We start from the raw sequence: 27,248 nt of genomic DNA, 5'->3' as shown, positions 1-27,248 counted from the left end.
CAAACTTTCTGTGCAAGAGGGGCTTGTACATCTGCACAACATATTTTTTAAAGTTTGAACTTATCTTATTGCATTTTTGAGTTATAGCAGTTTTAACGTTTTTATTGCTCCAAAAGCCTTTTCAGCCCATGAACAGTTGTTTGTGAGTTTCGAAAAAAGTGCAAGAGCTATTCAAACCCTTTTTGCTGGGCAAGTAGGACCTGTAAATCTACACAATATATAGTTTAAAGTTTGAGTCTATCATATTAGGTTTTGGATTTATAGCTGTTTTTGTGTCTATTGCTTCAAAAGCATTTTCAGATAATTTGTGTGTTCTCAAGAAACTACAAGAGATATCTAACCCAAACTTTCTGTGCAAGAGGGGCTTGTACATCTGCACAACATGTCTTTTAAAGTTTGAACTTATCTTATTGCATTTTTGAGTTATAACAGTTTTAACGTTTTTATTGCTCCAAAAGCCTTTTCAGCCCATGAACAGTTGTTTGTGAGTTTCGAAAAAAGTGCAAGAGCTATTCAAACCCTTTTTGCAGGGCAAGTAGGACCTGTAAATCTACACAATACATAGTTTAAAGTTTGAGTCTATCATATTAGGTTTTGGATTTATAGCTGTTTTTGTGTCTATTGCTTCAAAAGCATTTTCAGATAATTTGTGTGTTCTGAAGAAACTACAAGAGATATCTAACCCAAACTTTCTGTGCAAGAGGGGCTTGTACATCTGCACAACATGTCTTTTAAAGTTTGAACTTATCTTATTGCATTTTTGAGTTATAGCAGTTTTAACGTTTTTATTGCTCCAAAAGCCTTTTCAGCCCATGAACAGTTGTTTGTGAGTTTCGAAAAAAGTGCAAGAGCTATTCAAACCCTTTTTGCTGGGCAAGTAGGACCTGTAAATCTACACAATATATAGTTTAAAGTTTGAGTCTATCATATTAGGTTTTGGATTTATAGCTGTTTTTGTGTCTATTGCTTCAAAAGCATTTTCAGATAATTTGTGTGTTCTGAAGAAACTACAAGAGATATCTAACCCAAACTTTCTGTGCAAGAGGGGCTTGTACATCTGCACAACATATTTTTTAAAGTTTGAACTTATCTTATTGCATTTTTGAGTTATAGCAGTTTTTAAGTTTTTATTGCTCCAAAAGCCTTTTCAGCCCATGAACAGTTGTGTGCGTTTCGAAAAAAAGTGAAAGAGCTATTCAAACCCTTTTTGCTAGGCAAGTAGGACCTGTAAATCTACACAATACATAGTTTAAAGTTTGAGTCTATCATATTAGGTTTTGGATTTATAGCTGTTTTTGTGTCTATTGCTTCAAAAACATTTTCAGATATTTTGTGTGTTCTGAAGAAACTACAAGAGATATCTAACCCAAACTTTCTGTGCAAGAGGGGCTTGTACATCTGCACAACATGTCTTTTGAAGTTTGAACTTATCTTATTGAATTTTTGAGTTATAGCAGTTTTTACGTTTTTATTGCTCCAAAAGCCTTTTCAGCCCATGAACAGTTGTTTGTGAGTTTCGAAAAAAGTGCAAGAGCTATTCAAACCTTTTTTGCTGGGCAAGTAGGACCTGTAAATCTACACAATATATAGTTTAAAGTTTGAGTCTATCATATTAGGTTTTGGATTTATAGCTGTTTTTGTGTCTATTGCTTCAAAAGCATTTTCAGATAATTTGTGTGTTCTGAAGAAACTACAAGAGATATCTAACCCAAACTTTCTGTGCAAGAGGGGCTTGTACATCTGCACAACATGTCTTTTAAAGTTTGAACTTATCTTATTGAATTTTTGAGTTATAGCAGTTTTTACGTTTTTATTGCTCCAAAAGCCTTTTCAGCCCATGAACAGTTGTGTGCGTTTCGAAAAAAGTGCAAGAGCTATTCAAACCCTTTTTGCAGGGCAAGTAGGACCTGTAAATCTACACAATACATAGTTTAAAGTTTGAGTCTATCATATTAGGTTTTGGATTTATAGCTGTTTTTGTGTCTATTGCTTCAAAAGCATTTTCAGATAATTTGTGTGTTCTGAAGAAACTACAAGAGATATCTAACCCAAACTTTCTGTGCAAGAGGGGCTTGTACATCTGCAGAACATGTCTTTTAAAGTTTGAACTTATCTTATTGCATTTTTGAGTTATAGCAGTTTTTAAGTTTTTATTGCTCCAAAAGCCTTTTCAGCCCATGAACAGTTGTGTGCGTTTCGAAAAAAAGTGAAAGAGCTATTCAAACCCTTTTTGCTAGGCAAGTAGGACCTGTAAATCTACACAATACATAGTTTAAAGTTTGAGTCTATCATATTAGGTTTTGGATTTATAGCTGTTTTTGTGTCTATTGCTTCAAAAACATTTTCAGATATTTTGTGTGTTCTGAAGAAACTACAAGAGATATCTAACCCAAACTTTCTGTGCAAGAGGGGCTTGTACATCTGCACAACATGTCTTTTAAAGTTTGAACTTATCTTATTGAATTTTTGAGTTATAGCAGTTTTTACGTTTTTATTGCTCCAAAAGCCTTTTCAGCCCATGAACAGTTGTGTGCGTTTCGAAAAAAGAGCAAGAGCTATTCAAACCCTTTTTGCTGGGCAAGTAGGACCTGTAAATCTACACAATACATAGTTTAAAGTTTGAGTCTATCATATTAGGTTTTTGATTTATAGCTGTTTTTGTGTCTATTGCTTCAAAAGCATTTTCAGATAATTTGTGTGTTCTGAAGAAACTACAAGAGATATCTAACCCAAACTTTCTGTGCAAGAGGGGCTTGTACATCTGCACAACATATTTTTTAAAGTTTGAACTTATCTTATTGAATTTTTGAGTTATAGCAGTTTTTACGTTTTTATTGCTCCAAAAGCCTTTTCAGCCCATGAACAGTTGTGTGCGTTTCGAAAAAAGTGCAAGAGCTATTCAAACCCTTTTTGCTGGGCAAGTAGGACCTGTAAATCTACACAATACATAGTTTAAAGTTTGAGTCTATCATATTAGGGTTTGGATTTATAGCTGTTTTTGTGTCTATTGCTTCAAAAGCATTTTCAGATAATTTGTGTGTTCTGAAGAAACTACAAGAGATATCTAACCCAAACTTTCTGTGCAAGAGGGGCTTGTACATCTGCACAACATATTTTTTAAAGTTTGAACTTATCTTATTGCATTTTTGAGTTATAGCAGTTTTTAAGTTTTTATTGCTCCAAAAGCCTTTTCAGCCCATGAACAGTTGTTTGTGAGTTTTCAAAAAAAGTGCAAAAGCTATTCGAACCCTTTTTGCTGGGCAAGTAGGACCTGTAAATCTACACAATATATAGTTCAAAGTTGGAGTCTATCATATTAGGTTTTGGATTTATAGCTGTTTTTGTGTCTATTGCTTCAAAAGCATTTTTAGATCATTTGTGTGTTCTGAAGAAACTACAAGAGATATCTAACCCAAACTTTCTGTGCAAGAGGGGCTTGTACATCTGCACAACATGTCTTTTAAAGTTTGAACTTATCTTATTGCATTTTTGAGTTATAGCAGTTTTTAAGTTTTTATTGCTCCAAAAGCCTTTTCAGCCCATGAACAGTTGTGTGCGTTTCGAAAAAAAGTGCAAGAGCTATTCAAACCCTTTTTGCTGGGCAAGTAGGACCTGTAAATCTACACAATACATAGTTCAAAGTTTGAGTCTATCATATTAGGTTTTTGATTTATAGCTGTTTTTGTGTCTATTGCTTCAAAAGCATTTTCAGATAATTTGTGTGTTCTGAAGAAACTACAAGAGATATCTAACCCAAACTTTCTGTGCAAGAGGGGCTTGTACATCTGCACAACATATTTTTTAAAGTTTGAACTTATCTTATTGCATTTTTGAGTTATAGCAGTTTTAACGTTTTTATTGCTCCAAAAGCCTTTTCAGCCCATGAACAGTTGTGTGCGTTTCGAAAAAAGAGCAAGAGCTATTCAAACCCTTTTTGCTGGGCAAGTAGGACCTGTAAATCTACACAATACATAGTTTAAAGTTTGAGTCTATCATATTAGGTTTTTGATTTATAGCTGTTTTTGTGTCTATTGCTTCAAAAGCATTTTCAGATAATTTGTGTGTTCTGAAGAAACTACAAGAGATATCTAACCCAAACTTTCTGTGCAAGAGGGGCTTGTACATCTGCACAACATATTTTTTAAAGTTTGAACTTATCTTATTGAATTTTTGAGTTATAGCAGTTTTTACGTTTTTATTGCTCCAAAAGCCTTTTCAGCCCATGAACAGTTGTGTGCGTTTCGAAAAAAGTGCAAGAGCTATTCAAACCCTTTTTGCTGGGCAAGTAGGACCTGTAAATCTACACAATACATAGTTTAAAGTTTGAGTCTATCATATTAGGGTTTGGATTTATAGCTGTTTTTGTGTCTATTGCTTCAAAAGCATTTTCAGATCATTTGTGTGTTCTGAAGAAACTACAAGAGATATCTAACCCAAACTTTCTGTGCAAGAGGGGCTTGTACATCTGCACAACATATTTTTTAAAGTTTGAACTTATCTTATTGCATTTTTGAGTTATAGCAGTTTTTAAGTTTTTATTGCTCCAAAAGCCTTTTCAGCCCATGAACAGTTGTTTGTGAGTTTTCAAAAAAAGTGCAAAAGCTATTCGAACCCTTTTTGCTGGGCAAGTAGGACCTGTAAATCTACACAATATATAGTTCAAAGTTGGAGTCTATCATATTAGGTTTTGGATTTATAGCTGTTTTTGTGTCTATTGCTTCAAAAGCATTTTTAGATCATTTGTGTGTTCTGAAGAAACTACAAGAGATATCTAACCCAAACTTTCTGTGCAAGAGGGGCTTGTACATCTGCACAACATGTCTTTTAAAGTTTGAACTTATCTTATTGCATTTTTGAGTTATAGCAGTTTTTAAGTTTTTATTGCTCCAAAAGCCTTTTCAGCCCATGAACAGTTGTGTGCGTTTCGAAAAAAAGTGCAAGAGCTATTCAAACCCTTTTTGCTGGGCAAGTAGGACCTGTAAATCTACACAATACATAGTTCAAAGTTTGAGTCTATCATATTAGGTTTTTGATTTATAGCTGTTTTTGTGTCTATTGCTTCAAAAGCATTTTCAGATAATTTGTGTGTTCTGAAGAAACTACAAGAGATATCTAACCCAAACTTTCTGTGCAAGAGGGGCTTGTACATCTGCACAACATATTTTTTAAAGTTTGAACTTATCTTATTGCATTTTTGAGTTATAGCAGTTTTAACGTTTTTATTGCTCCAAAAGCCTTTTCAGCCCATGAACAGTTGTTTGTGAGTTTTCGAAAAAAGTGCAAAAGCTATTCGAACCCTTTTTGCTGGGCAAGTAGGACCTGTAAATCTACACAATATATAGTTTAAAGTTTGAGTCTATCATATTAGGGTTTGGATTTATAGCTGTTTTTGTGTCTATTGCTTCAAAAGCATTTTCAGATAATTTGTGTGTTCTGAAGAAACTACAAGAGATATCTAACCCAAACTTTCTGTGCAAGAGGGGCTTGTACATCTGCACAACATATTTTTTAAAGTTTGAACTTATCTTATTGCATTTTTGAGTTATAGCAGTTTTTAAGTTTTTATTGCTCCAAAAGCCTTTTCAGCCCATGAACAGTTGTTTGTGAGTTTTCAAAAAAAGTGCAAAAGCTATTCGAACCCTTTTTGCTGGGCAAGTAGGACCTGTAAATCTACACAATATATAGTTCAAAGTTGGAGTCTATCATATTAGGTTTTGGATTTATAGCTGTTTTTGTGTCTATTGCTTCAAAAGCATTTTTAGATCATTTGTGTGTTCTGAAGAAACTACAAGAGATATCTAACCCAAACTTTCTGTGCAAGAGGGGCTTGTACATCTGCACAACATGTCTTTTAAAGTTTGAACTTATCTTATTGCATTTTTGAGTTATAGCAGTTTTTAAGTTTTTATTGCTCCAAAAGCCTTTTCAGCCCATGAACAGTTGTGTGCGTTTCGAAAAAAAGTGCAAGAGCTATTCAAACCCTTTTTGCTGGGCAAGTAGGACCTGTAAATCTACACAATACATAGTTCAAAGTTTGAGTCTATCATATTAGGTTTTTGATTTATAGCTGTTTTTGTGTCTATTGCTTCAAAAGCATTTTCAGATAATTTGTGTGTTCTGAAGAAACTACAAGAGATATCTAACCCAAACTTTCTGTGCAAGAGGGGCTTGTACATCTGCACAACATATTTTTTAAAGTTTGAACTTATCTTATTGCATTTTTGAGTTATAGCAGTTTTAACGTTTTTATTGCTCCAAAAGCCTTTTCAGCCCATGAACAGTTGTTTGTGAGTTTTCGAAAAAAGTGCAAAAGCTATTCGAACCCTTTTTGCTGGGCAAGTAGGACCTGTAAATCTACACAATATATAGTTCAAAGTTGGAGTCTATCATATTAGGTTTTGGATTTATAGCTGTTTTTGTGTCTATTGCTTCAAAAGCATTTTTAGATCATTTGTGTGTTCTGAAGAAACTACAAGAGATATCTAACCCAAACTTTCTGTGCAAGAGGGGCTTGTACATCTGCACAACATGTCTTTTAAAGTTTGAACTTATCTTATTGCATTTTTGAGTTATAGCAGTTTTTAAGTTTTTATTGCTCCAAAAGCCTTTTCAGCCCATGAACAGTTGTGTGCGTTTCGAAAAAAAGTGCAAGAGCTATTCAAACCCTTTTTGCTGGGCAAGTAGGACCTGTAAATCTACACAATACATAGTTCAAAGTTTGAGTCTATCATATTAGGTTTTTGATTTATAGCTGTTTTTGTGTCTATTGCTTCAAAAGCATTTTCAGATAATTTGTGTGTTCTGAAGAAACTACAAGAGATATCTAACCCAAACTTTCTGTGCAAGAGGGGCTTGTACATCTGCACAACATATTTTTTAAAGTTTGAACTTATCTTATTGCATTTTTGAGTTATAGCAGTTTTAACGTTTTTATTGCTCCAAAAGCCTTTTCAGCCCATGAACAGTTGTTTGTGAGTTTTCGAAAAAAGTGCAAAAGCTATTCGAACCCTTTTTGCTGGGCAAGTAGGACCTGTAAATCTACACAATATATAGTTTAAAGTTTGAGTCTATCATATTAGGGTTTGGATTTATAGCTGTTTTTGTGTCTATTGCTTCAAAAGCATTTTCAGATAATTTGTGTGTTCTGAAGAAACTACAAGAGATATCTAACCCAAACTTTCTGTGCAAGAGGGGCTTGTACATCTGCACAACATATTTTTTAAAGTTTGAACTTATCTTATTGCATTTTTGAGTTATAGCAGTTTTTTAAGTTTTTATTGCTCCAAAAGCCTTTTCAGCCCATGAACAGTTGTTTGTGAGTTTTCAAAAAAAGTGCAAAAGCTATTCGAACCCTTTTTGCTGGGCAAGTAGGACCTGTAAATCTACACAATATATAGTTCAAAGTTGGAGTCTATCATATTAGGTTTTGGATTTATAGCTGTTTTTGTGTCTATTGCTTCAAAAGCATTTTTAGATCATTTGTGTGTTCTGAAGAAACTACAAGAGATATCTAACCCAAACTTTCTGTGCAAGAGGGGCTTGTACATCTGCACAACATGTCTTTTAAATTTTGAACTTATCTTATTGCATTTTTGAGTTATAGCAGTTTTTAAGTTTTTATTGCTCCAAAAGCCTTTTCAGCCCATGAACAGTTGTGTGCGTTTCGAAAAAAAGTGCAAGAGCTATTCAAACCCTTTTTGCTGGGCAAGTAGGACCTGTAAATCTACACAATACATAGTTCAAAGTTTGAGTCTATCATATTAGGTTTTTGATTTATAGCTGTTTTTGTGTCTATTGCTTCAAAAGCATTTTCAGATAATTTGTGTGTTCTGAAGAAACTACAAGAGATATCTAACCCAAACTTTCTGTGCAAGAGGGGCTTGTACATCTGCACAACATATTTTTTAAAGTTTGAACTTATCTTATTGCATTTTTGAGTTATAGCAGTTTTAACGTTTTTATTGCTCCAAAAGCCTTTTCAGCCCATGAACAGTTGTTTGTGAGTTTTCGAAAAAAGTGCAAAAGCTATTCGAACCCTTTTTGCTGGGCAAGTAGGACCTGTAAATCTACACAATATATAGTTCAAAGTTGGAGTCTATCATATTAGGTTTTGGATTTATAGCTGTTTTTGTGTCTATTGCTTCAAAAGCATTTTTAGATCATTTGTGTGTTCTGAAGAAACTACAAGAGATATCTAACCCAAACTTTCTGTGCAAGAGGGGCTTGTACATCTGCACAACATGTCTTTTAAAGTTTGAACTTATCTTATTGCATTTTTGAGTTATAGCAGTTTTAACGTTTTTATTGCTCCAAAAGCCTTTTCAGCCCATGAACAGTTGTTTGTGAGTTTCGAAAAAAGTGCAAGAGCTATTCAAACCCTTTTTGCTGGGCAAGTAGGACCTGTAAATCTACACAATATATAGTTTAAAGTTTGAGTCTATCATATTAGGTTTTGGATTTATAGCTGTTTTTGTGTCTATTGCTTCAAAAGCATTTTCAGATAATTTGTGTGTTCTGAAGAAACTACAAGAGATATCTAACCCAAACTTTCTGTGCAAGAGGGGCTTGTACATCTGCAGAACATGTCTTTTAAAGTTTGAACTTATCTTATTGCATTTTTGAGTTATGGCAGTTTTAAGTTTTTATTGCTCCAAAAGCCTTTTCAGCCCATGAACAGTTGTGTGCGTTTCGAAAAAAAGTGAAAGAGCTATTCAAACCCTTTTTGCTAGGCAAGTAGGACCTGTAAATCTACACAATAAATAGTTTAAAGTTTGAGTCTATCATATTAGGTTTTGGATTTATAGCTGTTTTTGTGTCTATTGCTTCAAAAACATTTTCAGATAATTTGTGTGTTCTGAAGAAACTACAAGAGATATCTAACCCAAACTTTCTGTGCAAGAGGGGCTTGTACATCTGCACAACATGTCTTTTAAAGTTTGAACTTATCTTATTGAATTTTTGAGTTATAGCAGTTTTTACGTTTTTATTGCTCCAAAAGCCTTTTCAGCCCATGAACAGTTGTGTGCGTTTCGAAAAAAGTGCAAGAGCTATTCAAACCCTTTTTGCAGGGCAAGTAGGACCTGTAAATCTACACAATACATAGTTTAAAGTTTGAGTCTATCATATTAGGTTTTGGATTTATAGCTGTTTTTGTGTCTATTGCTTCAAAAGCATTTTCAGATAATTTGTGTGTTCTGAAGAAACTACAAGAGATATCTAACCCAAACTTTCTGTGCAAGAGGGGCTTGTACATCTGCACAACATATTTTTTAAAGTTTGAACTTATCTTATTGCATTTTTGAGTTATAGCAGTTTTTAAGTTTTTATTGCTCCAAAAGCCTTTTCAGCCCATGAACAGTTGTGTGCGTTTCGAAAAAAAGTGCAAGAGCTATTCAAACCCTTTTTGCTGGGCAAGTAGGACCTGTAAATCTACACAATACATAGTTCAAAGTTTTAGTCTATCATATTAGGTTTTGGATTTATAGCTGTTTTTGTGTCTATTGCTTCAAAAGCATTTTCAGATAATTTGTGTGTTCTGAAGAAACTACAAGAGATATCTAACCCAAACTTTCTGTGCAAGAGGGGCTTGTACATCTGCACAACATGTCTTTTAAAGTTTGAACTTATCTTATTGCATTTTTGAGTTATAACAGTTTTAACGTTTTTATTGCTCCAAAAGCCTTTTCAGCCCATGAACAGTTGTTTGTGAGTTTCGAAAAAAGTGCAAGAGCTATTCAAACCCTTTTTGCAGGGCAAGTAGGACCTGTAAATCTACACAATACATAGTTTAAAGTTTGAGTCTATCATATTAGGTTTTGGATTTATAGCTGTTTTTGTGTCTATTGCTTCAAAAGCATTTTCAGATAATTTGTGTGTTCTGAAGAAACTACAAGAGATATCTAACCCAAACTTTCTGTGCAAGAGGGGCTTGTACATCTGCACAACATGTATTTTAAAGTTTGAACTTATCTTATTGCATTTTTGAGTTATAACAGTTTTAACGTTTTTATTGCTCCAAAAGCCTTTTCAGCCCATGAACAGTTGTTTGTGAGTTTCGAAAAAAGTGCAAGAGCTATTCAAACCCTTTTTGCAGGGCAAGTAGGACCTGTAAATCTACACAATACATAGTTTAAAGTTTGAGTCTATCATATTAGGTTTTGGATTTATAGCTGTTTTTGTGTCTATTGCTTCAAAAGCATTTTCAGATAATTTGTGTGTTCTGAAGAAACTACAAGAGATATCTAACCCAAACTTTCTGTGCAAGAGGGGCTTGTACATCTGCACAACATGTCTTTTAAAGTTTGAACTTATCTTATTGCATTTTTGAGTTATAGCAGTTTTACCGTTTTTATTGCTCCAAAAGCCTTTTCAGCCCATGAACAGTTGTTTGTGAGTTTCGAAAAAAGTGCAAGAGCTATTCAAACCCTTTTTGCTGGGCAAGTAGGACCTGTAAATCTACACAATATATAGTTTAAAGTTTGAGTCTATCATATTAGGTTTTGGATTTATAGCTGTTTTTGTGTCTATTGCTTCAAAAGCATTTTCAGATAATTTGTGTGTTCTGAAGAAACTACAAGAGATATCTAACCCAAACTTTCTGTGCAAGAGGGGCTTGTACATCTGCAGAACATGTCTTTTAAAGTTTGAACTTATCTTATTGCATTTTTGAGTTATGGCAGTTTTAAGTTTTTATTGCTCCAAAAGCCTTTTCAGCCCATGAACAGTTGTGTGCGTTTCGAAAAAAAGTGAAAGAGCTATTCAAACCCTTTTTGCTAGGCAAGTAGGACCTGTAAATCTACACAATAAATAGTTTAAAGTTTGAGTCTATCATATTAGGTTTTGGATTTATAGCTGTTTTTGTGTCTATTGCTTCAAAAACATTTTCAGATAATTTGTGTGTTCTGAAGAAACTACAAGAGATATCTAACCCAAACTTTCTGTGCAAGAGGGGCTTGTACATCTGCACAACATGTCTTTTAAAGTTTGAACTTATCTTATTGAATTTTTGAGTTATAGCAGTTTTTACGTTTTTATTGCTCCAAAAGCCTTTTCAGCCCATGAACAGTTGTGTGCGTTTCGAAAAAAGTGCAAGAGCTATTCAAACCCTTTTTGCAGGGCAAGTAGGACCTGTAAATCTACACAATACATAGTTTAAAGTTTGAGTCTATCATATTAGGTTTTGGATTTATAGCTGTTTTTGTGTCTATTGCTTCAAAAGCATTTTCAGATAATTTGTGTGTTCTGAAGAAACTACAAGAGATATCTAACCCAAACTTTCTGTGCAAGAGGGGCTTGTACATCTGCACAACATATTTTTTAAAGTTTGAACTTATCTTATTGCATTTTTGAGTTATAGCAGTTTTTAAGTTTTTATTGCTCCAAAAGCCTTTTCAGCCCATGAACAGTTGTGTGCGTTTCGAAAAAAAGTGCAAGAGCTATTCAAACCCTTTTTGCTGGGCAAGTAGGACCTGTAAATCTACACAATACATAGTTCAAAGTTATAGTCTATCATATTAGGTTTTGGATTTATAGCTGTTTTTGTGTCTATTGCTTCAAAAGCATTTTCAGATAATTTGTGTGTTCTGAAGAAACTACAAGAGATATCTAACCCAAACTTTCTGTGCAAGAGGGGCTTGTACATCTGCACAACATGTCTTTTAAAGTTTGAACTTATCTTATTGCATTTTTGAGTTATAACAGTTTTAACGTTTTTATTGCTCCAAAAGCCTTTTCAGCCCATGAACAGTTGTTTGTGAGTTTCGAAAAAAGTGCAAGAGCTATTCAAACCCTTTTTGCAGGGCAAGTAGGACCTGTAAATCTACACAATACATAGTTTAAAGTTTGAGTCTATCATATTAGGTTTTGGATTTATAGCTGTTTTTGTGTCTATTGCTTCAAAAGCATTTTCAGATAATTTGTGTGTTCTGAAGAAACTACAAGAGATATCTAACCCAAACTTTCTGTGCAAGAGGGGCTTGTACATCTGCACAACATGTATTTTAAAGTTTGAACTTATCTTATTGCATTTTTGAGTTATAACAGTTTTAACGTTTTTATTGCTCCAAAAGCCTTTTCAGCCCATGAACAGTTGTTTGTGAGTTTCGAAAAAAGTGCAAGAGCTATTCAAACCCTTTTTGCAGGGCAAGTAGGACCTGTAAATCTACACAATACATAGTTTAAAGTTTGAGTCTATCATATTAGGTTTTGGATTTATAGCTGTTTTTGTGTCTATTGCTTCAAAAGCATTTTCAGATAATTTGTGTGTTCTGAAGAAACTACAAGAGATATCTAACCCAAACTTTCTGTGCAAGAGGGGCTTGTACATCTGCACAACATGTCTTTTAAAGTTTGAACTTATCTTATTGCATTTTTGAGTTATAGCAGTTTTAACGTTTTTATTGCTCCAAAAGCCTTTTCAGCCCATGAACAGTTGTTTGTGAGTTTCGAAAAAAGTGCAAGAGCTATTCAAACCCTTTTTGCTGGGCAAGTAGGACCTGTAAATCTACACAATATATAGTTTAAAGTTTGAGTCTATCATATTAGGTTTTGGATTTATAGCTGTTTTTGTGTCTATTGCTTCAAAAGCATTTTCAGATAATTTGTGTGTTCTGAAGAAACTACAAGAGATATCTAACCCAAACTTTCTGTGCAAGAGGGGCTTGTACATCTGCACAACATGTCTTTTAAAGTTTGAACTTATCTTATTGCATTTTTGAGTTATAGCAGTTTTAACGTTTTTATTGCTCCAAAAGCCTTTTCAGCCCATGAACAGTTGTTTGTGAGTTTCGAAAAAAGTGCAAGAGCTATTCAAACCCTTTTTGCTGGGCAAGTAGGACCTGTAAATCTACACAATATATAGTTTAAAGTTTGAGTCTATCATATTAGGTTTTGGATTTATAGCTGTTTTTGTGTCTATTGCTTCAAAAGCATTTTCAGATAATTTGTGTGTTCTGAAGAAACTACAAGAGATATCTAACCCAAACTTTCTGTGCAAGAGGGGCTTGTACATCTGCAGAACATGTCTTTTAAAGTTTGAACTTATCTTATTGCATTTTTGAGTTATGGCAGTTTTAAGTTTTTATTGCTCCAAAAGCCTTTTCAGCCCATGAACAGTTGTGTGCGTTTCGAAAAAAAGTGAAAGAGCTATTCAAACCCTTTTTGCTAGGCAAGTAGGACCTGTAAATCTACACAATAAATAGTTTAAAGTTTGAGTCTATCATATTAGGTTTTGGATTTATAGCTGTTTTTGTGTCTATTGCTTCAAAAGCATTTTCAGATAATTTGTGTGTTCTGAAGAAACTACAAGAGATATCTAACCCAAACTTTCTGTGCAAGAGGGGCTTGTACATCTGCACAACATATTTTTTAAAGTTTGAACTTATCTTATTGCATTTTTGAGTTATAGCAGTTTTTAAGTTTTTATTGCTCCAAAAGCCTTTTCAGCCCATGAACAGTTGTGTGCGTTTCGAAAAAAAGTGAAAGAGCTATTCAAACCCTTTTTGCTAGGCAAGTAGGACCTGTAAATCTACACAATACATAGTTTAAAGTTTGAGTCTATCATATTAGGTTTTGGATTTATAGCTGTTTTTGTGTCTATTGCTTCAAAAACATTTTCAGATATTTTGTGTGTTCTGAAGAAACTACAAGAGATATCTAACCCAAACTTTCTGTGCAAGAGGGGCTTGTACATCTGCACAACATGTCTTTTAAAGTTTGAACTTATCTTATTGCATTTTTGAGTTATAACAGTTTTAACGTTTTTATTGCTCCAAAAGCCTTTTCAGCCCATGAACAGTTGTTTGTGAGTTTCGAAAAAAGTGCAAGAGCTATTCAAACCCTTTTTGCAGGGCAAGTAGGACCTGTAAATCTACACAATACATAGTTTAAAGTTTGAGTCTATCATATTAGGTTTTGGATTTATAGCTGTTTTTGTGTCTATTGCTTCAAAAGCATTTTCAGATAATTTGTGTGTTCTGAAGAAACTACAAGAGATATCTAACCCAAACTTTCTGTGCAAGAGGGGCTTGTACATCTGCACAACATATTTTTTAAAGTTTGAACTTATCTTATTGCATTTTTGAGTTATAGCAGTTTTTAAGTTTTTATTGCTCCAAAAGCCTTTTCAGCCCATGAACAGTTGTGTGCGTTTCGAAAAAAAGTGAAAGAGCTATTCAAACCCTTTTTGCTAGGCAAGTAGGACCTGTAAATCTACACAATACATAGTTCAAAGTTTTAGTCTATCATATTAGGTTTTGGATTTATAGCTGTTTTTGTGTCTATTGCTTCAAAAGCATTTTCAGATAATTTGTGTGTTCTGAAGAAACTACAAGAGATATCTAACCCAAACTTTCTGTGCAAGAGGGGCTTGTACATCTGCACAACATTTCTTTTAAAGTTTGAACTTATCTTATTGCATTTTTGAGTTATAACAGTTTTAACGTTTTTATTGCTCCAAAAGCCTTTTCAGCCCATGAACAGTTGTTTGTGAGTTTCGAAAAAAGTGCAAGAGCTATTCAAACCCTTTTTGCAGGGCAAGTAGGACCTGTAAATCTACACAATACATAGTTTAAAGTTTGAGTCTATCATATTAGGTTTTGGATTTATAGCTGTTTTTGTGTCTATTGCTTCAAAAGCATTTTCAGATAATTTGTGTGTTCTGAAGAAACTACAAGAGATATCTAACCCAAACTTTCTGTGCAAGAGGGGCTTGTACATCTGCACAACATGTCTTTTAAAGTTTGAACTTATCTTATTGCATTTTTGAGTTATAGCAGTTTTAACGTTTTTATTGCTCCAAAAGCCTTTTCAGCCCATGAACAGTTGTTTGTGAGTTTCGAAAAAAGTGCAAGAGCTATTCAAACCCTTTTTGCTGGGCAAGTAGGACCTGTAAATCTACACAATATATAGTTTAAAGTTTGAGTCTATCATATTAGGTTTTGGATTTATAGCTGTTTTTTGTGTCTATTGCTTCAAAAGCATTTTCAGATAATTTGTGTGTTCTGAAGAAACTACAAGAGATATCTAACCCAAACTTTCTGTGCAAGAGGGGCTTGTACATCTGCACAACATGTCTTTTAAAGTTTGAACTTATCTTATTGCATTTTTGAGTTATAGCAGTTTTTACGTTTTCATTGCTCCAAAAGCCTTTTCAGCCCATGAACAGTTGTGTGCGTTTCGAAAAAAAGTGAAAGAGCTATTCAAACCCTTTTTGCTAGGCAAGTAGGACCTGTAAATCTACACAATACATAATTTAAAGTTTGAGTCTATCATATTAGGTTTTGGATTTATAGCTGTTTTTGTGTCTATTGCTTCAAAAACATTTTCAGATAATTTGTGTGTTCTGAAGAAACTACAAGAGATATCTAACCCAAACTTTCTGTGCAAGAGGGGCTTGTACATCTGCACAACATGTCTTTTAAAGTTTGAACTTATCTTATTGCATTTTTGAGTTATAGCAGTTTTTAAGTTTTTATTGCTCCAAAAGCCTTTTCAGCCCATGAACAGTTGTGTGCGTTTCGAAAAAAAGTGCAAGAGCTATTCAAACCCTTTTTGCTGGGCAAGTAGGACCTGTAAATCTACACAATACATAGTTCAAAGTTTGAGTCTATCATATTAGGTTTTGGATTTATAGCTGTTTTTGTGTCTATTGCTTCAAAAGCATTTTCAGATAATTTGTGTGTTCTGAAGAAACTACAAGAGATATCTAACCCAAACTTTCTGTGCAAGAGGGGCTTGTACATCTGCACAACATATTTTTTTAAAGTTTGAACTTATCTTATTGAATTTTTGAGTTATATCAGTTTTTACGTTTTTATTGCTCCAAAAGCCTTTTCAGCCCATGAACAGTTGTGTGCGTTTCGAAAAAAGTGCAAGAGCTATTCAAACCCTTTTTGCTGGGCAAGTAGGACCTGTAAATCTACACAATATATAGTTTAAAGTTTGAGTCTATCATATTAGGTTTTGGATTTATAGCTGTTTTTGTGTCTATTGCTTCAAAAGCATTTTCAGATAATTTGTGTGTTCTGAAGAAACTACAAGAGATATCTAACCCAAACTTTCTGTGCAAGAGGGGCTTGTACATCTGCACAACATGTCTTTTAAAGTTTGAACTTATCTTATTGCATTTTTGAGTTATAACAGTTTTAACGTTTTTATTGCTCCAAAAGCCTTTTCAGCCCATGAACAGTTGTTTGTGAGTTTCGAAAAAAGTGCAAGAGCTATTCAAACCCTTTTTGCTGGGCAAGTAGGACCTGTAAATATACACAATATATAGTTTAAAGTTTGAGTCTATCATATTAGGTTTTGGATTTATAGCTGTTTTTTGTGTCTATTGCTTCAAAAGCATTTTCAGATAATTTGTGTGTTCTGAAGAAACTACAAGAGATATCTAACCCAAACTTTCTGTGCAAGAGGGGCTTGTACATCTGCACAACATGTCTTTTAAAGTTTGAACTTATCTTATTGCATTTTTGAGTTATAGCAGTTTTTAAGTTTTTATTGCTCCAAAAGCCTTTTCAGCCCATGAACAGTTGTGTGCGTTTCGAAAAAAAGTGCAAGAGCTATTCAAACCCTTTTTGCTGGGCAAGTAGGACCTGTAAATCTACACAATACATAGTTCAAAGTTTGAGTCTATCATATTAGGTTTTGGATTTATAGCTGTTTTTGTGTCTATTGCTTCAAAAGCATTTTCAGATAATTTGTGTGTTCTGAAGAAACTACAAGAGATATCTAACCCAAACTTTCTGTGCAAGAGGGGCTTGTACATTTGCACAACATATTTTTTTAAAGTTTGAACTTATCTTATTGAATTTTTGAGTTATAGCAGTTTTTACGTTTTTATTGCTCCAAAAGCCTTTTCAGCCCATGAACAGTTGTGTGCGTTTCGAAAAAAGTGCAAGAGCTATTCAAACCCTTTTTGCAGGGCAAGTAGGACCTGTAAATCTACACAATACATAGTTTAAAGTTTGAGTCTATCATATTAGGTTTTGGATTTATAGCTGTTTTTGTGTCTATTGCTTCAAAAGCATTTTCAGATAATTTGTGTGTTCTGAAGAAACTACAAGAGATATCTAACCCAAACTTTCTGTGCAAGAGGGGCTTGTACATCTGCACAACATATTTTTTAAAGTTTGAACTTATCTTATTGCATTTTTGAGTTATAGCAGTTTTTAAGTTTTTATTGCTCCAAAAGCCTTTTCAGCCCATGAACAGTTGTTTGTGAGTTTCGAAAAAAGTGCAAGAGCTATTCAAACCCTTTTTGCAGGGCAAGTAGGACCTGTAAATCTACACAATACATAGTTTAAAGTTTGAGTCTATCATATTAGGTTTTGGATTTATAGCTGTTTTTGTGTCTATTGCTTCAAAAACATTTTCAGATATTTTGTGTGTTCTGAAGAAACTACAAGAGATATCTAACCCAAACTTTCTGTGCAAGAGGGGCTTGTACATCTGCACAACATGTCTTTTGAAGTTTGAACTTATCTTATTGCATTTTTGAGTTATAGCAGTTTTAACGTTTTTATTGCTCCAAAAGCCTTTTCAGCCCATGAACAGTTGTTTGTGAGTTTCGAAAAAAGTGCAAGAGCTATTCAAACCCTTTTTGCTGGGCAAGTAGGACCTGTAAATCTACACAATATATAGTTTAAAGTTTGAGTCTATCATATTAGGTTTTGGATTTATAGCTGTTTTTGTGTCTATTGCTTCAAAAGCATTTTCAGATAATTTGTGTGTTCTGAAGAAACTACAAGAGATATCTAACCCAAACTTTCTGTGCAAGAGGGGCTTGTACATCTGCAGAACATGTCTTTTAAAGTTTGAACTTATCTTATTGCATTTTTGAGTTATGGCAGTTTTAAGTTTTTATTGCTCCAAAAGCCTTTTCAGCCCATGAACAGTTGTGTGCGTTTCGAAAAAAAGTGAAAGAGCTATTCAAACCCTTTTTGCTAGGCAAGTAGGACCTGTAAATCTACACAATAAATAGTTTAAAGTTTGAGTCTATCATATTAGGTTTTGGATTTATAGCTGTTTTTGTGTCTATTGCTTCAAAAGCATTTTCAGATAATTTGTGTGTTCTGAAGAAACTACAAGAGATATCTAACCCAAACTTTCTGTGCAATAGGGGCTTGTACATCTGCACAACATATTTTTTAAAGTTTGAACTTATCTTATTGCATTTTTGAGTTATAGCAGTTTTTAAGTTTTTATTGCTCCAAAAGCCTTTTCAGCCCATGAACAGTTGTGTGCGTTTCGAAAAAAAGTGAAAGAGCTATTCAAACCCTTTTTGCTAGGCAAGTAGGACCTGTAAATCTACACAATACATAGTTTAAAGTTTGAGTCTATCATATTAGGTTTTGGATTTATAGCTGTTTTTGTGTCTATTGCTTCAAAAACATTTTCAGATATTTTGTGTGTTCTGAAGAAACTACAAGAGATATCTAACCCAAACTTTCTGTGCAAGAGGGGCTTGTACATCTGCACAACATGTCTTTTAAAGTTTGAACTTATCTTATTGAATTTTTGAGTTATAGCAGTTTTTACGTTTTTATTGCTCCAAAAGCCTTTTCAGCCCATGAACAGTTGTGTGCGTTTCGAAAAAAGAGCAAGAGCTATTCAAACCCTTTTTGCTGGGCAAGTAGGACCTGTAAATCTACACAATACATAGTTTAAAGTTTGAGTCTATCATATTAGGTTTTTGATTTATAGCTGTTTTTGTGTCTATTGCTTCAAAAGCATTTTCAGATAATTTGTGTGTTCTGAAGAAACTACAAGAGATATCTAACCCAAACTTTCTGTGCAAGAGGGGCTTGTACATCTGCACAACATATTTTTTAAAGTTTGAACTTATCTTATTGCATTTTTGAGTTATAGCAGTTTTAACGTTTTTATTGCTCCAAAAGCCTTTTCAGCCCATGAACAGTTGTTTGTGAGTTTCGAAAAAAGTGCAAGAGCTATTCAAACCCTTTTTGCTGGGCAAGTAGGACCTGTAAATCTACACAATATATAGTTTAAAGTTTGAGTCTATCATATTAGGTTTTGGATTTATAGCTGTTTTTGTGTCTATTGCTTCAAAAGCATTTTCAGATAATTTGTGTGTTCTGAAGAAACTACAAGAGATATCTAACCCAAACTTTCTGTGCAAGAGGGGCTTGTACATCTGCACAACATGTCTTTTAAAGTTTGAACTTATCTTATTGCATTTTTGAGTTATAACAGTTTTAACGTTTTTATTGCTCCAAAAGCCTTTTCAGCCCATGAACAGTTGTTTGTGAGTTTCGAAAAAAGTGCAAGAGCTATTCAAACCCTTTTTGCAGGGCAAGTAGGACCTGTAAATCTACACAATACATAGTTTAAAGTTTGAGTCTATCATATTAGGTTTTTGATTTATAGCTGTTTTTGTGTCTATTGCTTCAAAAGCATTTTCAGATAATTTGTGTGTTCTGAAGAAACTACAAGAGATATCTAACCCAAACTTTCTGTGCAAGAGGGGCTTGTACATCTGCACAACATATTTTTTAAAGTTTGAACTTATCTTATTGCATTTTTGAGTTATAGCAGTTTTTAAGTTTTTATTGCTCCAAAAGCCTTTTCAGCCCATGAACAGTTGTTTGTGAGTTTTCGAAAAAAGTGCAAAAGCTATTCGAACCCTTTTTGCTGGGCAAGTAGGACCTGTAAATCTACACAATATATAGTTCAAAGTTGGAGTCTATCATATTAGGTTTTGGATTTATAGCTGTTTTTGTGTCTATTGCTTCAAAAGCATTTTCAGATAATTTGTGTGTTCTGAAGAAACTACAAGAGATATCTAACCCAAACTTTCTGTGCAAGAGGGGCTTGTACATCTGCACAACATGTCTTTTAAAGTTTGAACTTATCTTATTGCATTTTTGAGTTATAGCAGTTTTAACGTTTTTATTGCTCCAAAAGCCTTTTCAGCCCATGAACAGTTGTTTGTGAGTTTCGAAAAAAGTGCAAGAGCTATTCAAACCCTTTTTGCTGGGCAAGTAGGACCTGTAAATCTACACAATATATAGTTTAAAGTTTGAGTCTATCATATTAGGTTTTGGATTTATAGCTGTTTTTGTGTCTATTGCTTCAAAAGCATTTTCAGATAATTTGTGTGTTCTGAAGAAACTACAAGAGATATCTAACCCAAACTTTCTGTGCAAGAGGGGCTTGTACATCTGCACAACATGTCTTTTAAAGTTTGAACTTATCTTATTGCATTTTTGAGTTATAACAGTTTTAACGTTTTTATTGCTCCAAAAGCCTTTTCAGCCCATGAACAGTTGTTTGTGAGTTTCGAAAAAAGTGCAAGAGCTATTCAAACCCTTTTTGCTGGGCAAGTAGGACCTGTAAATCTACACAATATATAGTTTAAAGTTTGAGTCTATCATATTAGGTTTTGGATTTATAGCTGTTTTTTGTGTCTATTGCTTCAAAAGCATTTTCAGATAATTTGTGTGTTCTGAAGAAACTACAAGAGATATCTAACCCAAACTTTCTGTGCAAGAGGGGCTTGTACATCTGCACAACATGTCTTTTAAAGTTTGAACTTATCTTATTGCATTTTTGAGTTATAGCAGTTTTAACGTTTTTATTGCTCCAAAAGCCTTTTCAGCCCATGAACAGTTGTTTGTGAGTTTCGAAAAAAGTGCAAGAGCTATTCAAACCCTTTTTGCTGGGCAAGTAGGACCTGTAAATCTACACAATATATAGTTTAAAGTTTGAGTCTATCATATTAGGTTTTGGATTTATAGCTGTTTTTGTGTCTATTGCTTCAAAAGCATTTTCAGATAATTTGTGTGTTCTGAAGAAACTACAAGAGATATCTAACCCAAACTTTCTGTGCAAGAGGGGCTTGTACATCTGCACAACATATTTTTTAAAGTTTGAACTTATCTTATTGCATTTTTGAGTTATAGCAGTTTTAACGTTTTTATTGCTCCAAAAGCCTTTTCAGCCCATGAACAGTTGTTTGTGAGTTTCGAAAAAAGTGCAAGAGCTATTCAAACCCTTTTTGCTGGGCAAGTAGGACCTGTAAATCTACACAATATATAGTTTAAAGTTTGAGTCTATCATATTAGGTTTTGGATTTATAGCTGTTTTTGTGTCTATTGCTTCAAAAGCATTTTCAGATAATTTGTGTGTTCTGAAGAAACTACAAGAGATATCTAACCCAAACTTTCTGTGCAAGAGGGGCTTGTACATCTGCACAACATGTCTTTTAAAGTTTGAACTTATCTTATTGCATTTTTGAGTTATAACAGTTTTAACGTTTTTATTGCTCCAAAAGCCTTTTCAGCCCATGAACAGTTGTTTGTGAGTTTCGAAAAAAGTGCAAGAGCTATTCAAACCCTTTTTGCAGGGCAAGTAGGACCTGTAAATCTACACAATACATAGTTTAAAGTTTGAGTCTATCATATTAGGTTTTTGATTTATAGCTGTTTTTGTGTCTATTGCTTCAAAAGCATTTTCAGATAATTTGTGTGTTCTGAAGAAACTACAAGAGATATCTAACCCAAACTTTCTGTGCAAGAGGGGCTTGTACATCTGCACAACATATTTTTTAAAGTTTGAACTTATCTTATTGCATTTTTGAGTTATAGCAGTTTTTAAGTTTTTATTGCTCCAAAAGCCTTTTCAGCCCATGAACAGTTGTTTGTGAGTTTTCGAAAAAAGTGCAAAAGCTATTCGAACCCTTTTTGCTGGGCAAGTAGGACCTGTAAATCTACACAATATATAGTTCAAAGTTGGAGTCTATCATATTAGGTTTTGGATTTATAGCTGTTTTTGTGTCTATTGCTTCAAAAGCATTTTCAGATAATTTGTGTGTTCTGAAGAAACTACAAGAGATATCTAACCCAAACTTTCTGTGCAAGAGGGGCTTGTACATCTGCACAACATGTCTTTTAAAGTTTGAACTTATCTTATTGCATTTTTGAGTTATAGCAGTTTTAACGTTTTTATTGCTCCAAAAGCCTTTTCAGCCCATGAACAGTTGTTTGTGAGTTTCGAAAAAAGTGCAAGAGCTATTCAAACCCTTTTTGCTGGGCAAGTAGGACCTGTAAATCTACACAATATATAGTTTAAAGTTTGAGTCTATCATATTAGGTTTTGGATTTATAGCTGTTTTTGTGTCTATTGCTTCAAAAGCATTTTCAGATAATTTGTGTGTTCTGAAGAAACTACAAGAGATATCTAACCCAAACTTTCTGTGCAAGAGGGGCTTGTACATCTGCACAACATGTCTTTTAAAGTTTGAACTTATCTTATTGCATTTTTGAGTTATAACAGTTTTAACGTTTTTATTGCTCCAAAAGCCTTTTCAGCCCATGAACAGTTGTTTGTGAGTTTCGAAAAAAGTGCAAGAGCTATTCAAACCCTTTTTGCTGGGCAAGTAGGACCTGTAAATCTACACAATATATAGTTTAAAGTTTGAGTCTATCATATTAGGTTTTGGATTTATAGCTGTTTTTTGTGTCTATTGCTTCAAAAGCATTTTCAGATAATTTGTGTGTTCTGAAGAAACTACAAGAGATATCTAACCCAAACTTTCTGTGCAAGAGGGGCTTGTACATCTGCACAACATGTCTTTTAAAGTTTGAACTTATCTTATTGCATTTTTGAGTTATGGCAGTTTTAAGTTTTTCATTGCTCCAAAAGCCTTTTCAGCCCATGAACAGTTGTGTGCGTTTCGAAAAAAAGTGAAAGAGCTATTCAAACCCTTTTTGCTAGGCAAGTAGGACCTGTAAATCTACACAATACATAGTTTAAAGTTTGAGTCTATCATATTAGGTTTTGGATTTATAGCTGTTTTTGTGTCTATTGCTTCAAAAACATTTTCAGATATTTTGTGTGTTCTGAAGAAACTACAAGAGATATCTAACCCAAACTTTCTGTGCAAGAGGGGCTTGTACATCTGCACAACATGTCTTTTAAAGTTTGAACTTATCTTATTGAATTTTTGAGTTATAGCAGTTTTTACGTTTTTATTGCTCCAAAAGCCTTTTCAGCCCATGAACAGTTGTGTGCGTTTCGAAAAAAGAGCAAGAGCTATTCAAACCCTTTTTGCTGGGCAAGTAGGACCTGTAAATCTACACAATACATAGTTTAAAGTTTGAGTCTATCATATTAGGTTTTTGATTTATAGCTGTTTTTGTGTCTATTGCTTCAAAAGCATTTTCAGATAATTTGTGTGTTCTGAAGAAACTACAAGAGATATCTAACCCAAACTTTCTGTGCAAGAGGGGCTTGTACATCTGCACAACATATTTTTTAAAGTTTGAACTTATCTTATTGCATTTTTGAGTTATAGCAGTTTTAACGTTTTTATTGCTCCAAAAGCCTTTTCAGCCCATGAACAGTTGTTTGTGAGTTTCGAAAAAAGTGCAAGAGCTATTCAAACCCTTTTTGCTGGGCAAGTAGGACCTGTAAATCTACACAATATATAGTTTAAAGTTTGAGTCTATCATATTAGGTTTTGGATTTATAGCTGTTTTTGTGTCTATTGCTTCAAAAGCATTTTCAGATAATTTGTGTGTTCTGAAGAAACTACAAGAGATATCTAACCCAAACTTTCTGTGCAAGAGGGGCTTGTACATCTGCACAACATGTCTTTTAAAGTTTGAACTTATCTTATTGCATTTTTGAGTTATAACAGTTTTAACGTTTTTATTGCTCCAAAAGCCTTTTCAGCCCATGAACAGTTGTTTGTGAGTTTCGAAAAAAGTGCAAGAGCTATTCAAACCCTTTTTGCAGGGCAAGTAGGACCTGTAAATCTACACAATACATAGTTTAAAGTTTGAGTCTATCATATTAGGTTTTTGATTTATAGCTGTTTTTGTGTCTATTGCTTCAAAAGCATTTTCAGATAATTTGTGTGTTCTGAAGAAACTACAAGAGATATCTAACCCAAACTTTCTGTGCAAGAGGGGCTTGTACATCTGCACAACATATTTTTTAAAGTTTGAACTTATCTTATTGCATTTTTGAGTTATAGCAGTTTTTAAGTTTTTATTGCTCCAAAAGCCTTTTCAGCCCATGAACAGTTGTTTGTGAGTTTTCGAAAAAAGTGCAAAAGCTATTCGAACCCTTTTTGCTGGGCAAGTAGGACCTGTAAATCTACACAATATATAGTTCAAAGTTGGAGTCTATCATATTAGGTTTTGGATTTATAGCTGTTTTTGTGTCTATTGCTTCAAAAGCATTTTCAGATAATTTGTGTGTTCTGAAGAAACTACAAGAGATATCTAACCCAAACTTTCTGTGCAAGAGGGGCTTGTACATCTGCACAACATGTCTTTTAAAGTTTGAACTTATCTTATTGCATTTTTGAGTTATAGCAGTTTTAACGTTTTTATTGCTCCAAAAGCCTTTTCAGCCCATGAACAGTTGTTTGTGAGTTTCGAAAAAAGTGCAAGAGCTATTCAAACCCTTTTTGCTGGGCAAGTAGGACCTGTAAATCTACACAATATATAGTTTAAAGTTTGAGTCTATCATATTAGGTTTTGGATTTATAGCTGTTTTTGTGTCTATTGCTTCAAAAGCATTTTCAGATAATTTGTGTGTTCTGAAGAAACTACAAGAGATATCTAACCCAAACTTTCTGTGCAAGAGGGGCTTGTACATCTGCACAACATGTCTTTTAAAGTTTGAACTTATCTTATTGCATTTTTGAGTTATAACAGTTTTAACGTTTTTATTGCTCCAAAAGCCTTTTCAGCCCATGAACAGTTGTTTGTGAGTTTCGAAAAAAGTGCAAGAGCTATTCAAACCCTTTTTGCTGGGCAAGTAGGACCTGTAAATCTACACAATATATAGTTTAAAGTTTGAGTCTATCATATTAGGTTTTGGATTTATAGCTGTTTTTTGTGTCTATTGCTTCAAAAGCATTTTCAGATAATTTGTGTGTTCTGAAGAAACTACAAGAGATATCTAACCCAAACTTTCTGTGCAAGAGGGGCTTGTACATCTGCACAACATGTCTTTTAAAGTTTGAACTTATCTTATTGCATTTTTGAGTTATGGCAGTTTTAAGTTTTTCATTGCTCCAAAAGCCTTTTCAGCCCATGAACAGTTGTGTGCGTTTCGAAAAAAAGTGAAAGAGCTATTCAAACCCTTTTTGCTAGGCAAGTAGGACCTGTAAATCTACACAATACATAATTTAAAGTTTGAGTCTATCATATTAGGTTTTGGATTTATAGCTGTTTTTGTGTCTATTGCTTCAAAAACATTTTCAGATAATTTGTGTGTTCTGAAGAAACTACAAGAGATATCTAACCCAAACTTTCTGTGCAAGAGGGGCTTGTACATCTGCACAACATGTCTTTTAAAGTTTGAACTTATCTTATTGCATTTTTGAGTTATAGCAGTTTTTAAGTTTTTATTGCTCCAAAAGCCTTTTCAGCCCATGAACAGTTGTGTGCGTTTCGAAAAAAAGTGCAAGAGCTATTCAAACCCTTTTTGCTGGGCAAGTAGGACCTGTAAATCTACACAATACATAGTTCAAAGTTTGAGTCTATCATATTAGGTTTTGGATTTATAGCTGTTTTTGTGTCTATTGCTTCAAAAGCATTTTCAGATAATTTGTGTGTTCTGAAGAAACTACAAGAGATATCTAACCCAAACTTTCTGTGCAAGAGGGGCTTGTACATCTGCACAACATATTTTTTTAAAGTTTGAACTTATCTTATTGAATTTTTGAGTTATATCAGTTTTTACGTTTTTATTGCTCCAAAAGCCTTTTCAGCCCATGAACAGTTGTGTGCGTTTCGAAAAAAGTGCAAGAGCTATTCAAACCCTTTTTGCTGGGCAAGTAGGACCTGTAAATCTACACAATATATAGTTTAAAGTTTGAGTCTATCATATTAGGTTTTGGATTTATAGCTGTTTTTGTGTCTATTGCTTCAAAAGCATTTTCAGATAATTTGTGTGTTCTGAAGAAACTACAAGAGATATCTAACCCAAACTTTCTGTGCAAGAGGGGCTTGTACATCTGCACAACATGTCTTTTAAAGTTTGAACTTATCTTATTGCATTTTTGAGTTATAACAGTTTTAACGTTTTTATTGCTCCAAAAGCCTTTTCAGCCCATGAACAGTTGTTTGTGAGTTTCGAAAAAAGTGCAAGAGCTATTCAAACCCTTTTTGCTGGGCAAGTAGGACCTGTAAATCTACACAATATATAGTTTAAAGTTTGAGTCTATCATATTAGGTTTTGGATTTATAGCTGTTTTTTGTGTCTATTGCTTCAAAAGCATTTTCAGATAATTTGTGTGTTCTGAAGAAACTACAAGAGATATCTAACCCAAACTTTCTGTGCAAGAGGGGCTTGTACATCTGCACAACATGTCTTTTAAAGTTTGAACTTATCTTATTGCATTTTTGAGTTATAGCAGTTTTTAAGTTTTTATTGCTCCAAAAGCCTTTTCAGCCCATGAACAGTTGTGTGCGTTTCGAAAAAAAGTGCAAGAGCTATTCAAACCCTTTTTGCTGGGCAAGTAGGACCTGTAAATCTACACAATACATAGTTCAAAGTTTGAGTCTATCATATTAGGTTTTGGATTTATAGCTGTTTTTGTGTCTATTGCTTCAAAAGCATTTTCAGATAATTTGTGTGTTCTGAAGAAACTACAAGAGATATCTAACCCAAACTTTCTGTGCAAGAGGGGCTTGTACATTTGCACAACATATTTTTTTAAAGTTTGAACTTATCTTATTGAATTTTTGAGTTATAGCAGTTTTTACGTTTTTATTGCTCCAAAAGCCTTTTCAGCCCATGAACAGTTGTGTGCGTTTCGAAAAAAGTGCAAGAGCTATTCAAACCCTTTTTGCAGGGCAAGTAGGACCTGTAAATCTACACAATACATAGTTTAAAGTTTGAGTCTATCATATTAGGTTTTGGATTTATAGCTGTTTTTGTGTCTATTGCTTCAAAAGCATTTTCAGATAATTTGTGTGTTCTGAAGAAACTACAAGAGATATCTAACCCAAACTTTCTGTGCAAGAGGGGCTTGTACATCTGCACAACATATTTTTTAAAGTTTGAACTTATCTTATTGCATTTTTGAGTTATAGCAGTTTTTAAGTTTTTATTGCTCCAAAAGCCTTTTCAGCCCATGAACAGTTGTTTGTGAGTTTCGAAAAAAGTGCAAGAGCTATTCAAACCCTTTTTGCAGGGCAAGTAGGACCTGTAAATCTACACAATACATAGTTTAAAGTTTGAGTCTATCATATTAGGTTTTGGATTTA

Source organism: Eucyclogobius newberryi, unplaced genomic scaffold (assembly GCF_026437365.1).
Source record: "Eucyclogobius newberryi isolate DKJ021-1_F unplaced genomic scaffold, fEucNew1.0.hap1 SCAF_9, whole genome shotgun sequence".
NCBI classification, from domain to species: domain Eukaryota; kingdom Metazoa; phylum Chordata; class Actinopteri; order Gobiiformes; family Gobiidae; genus Eucyclogobius; species Eucyclogobius newberryi.
Note: the sequence above shows the minus strand (reverse complement) of the source record.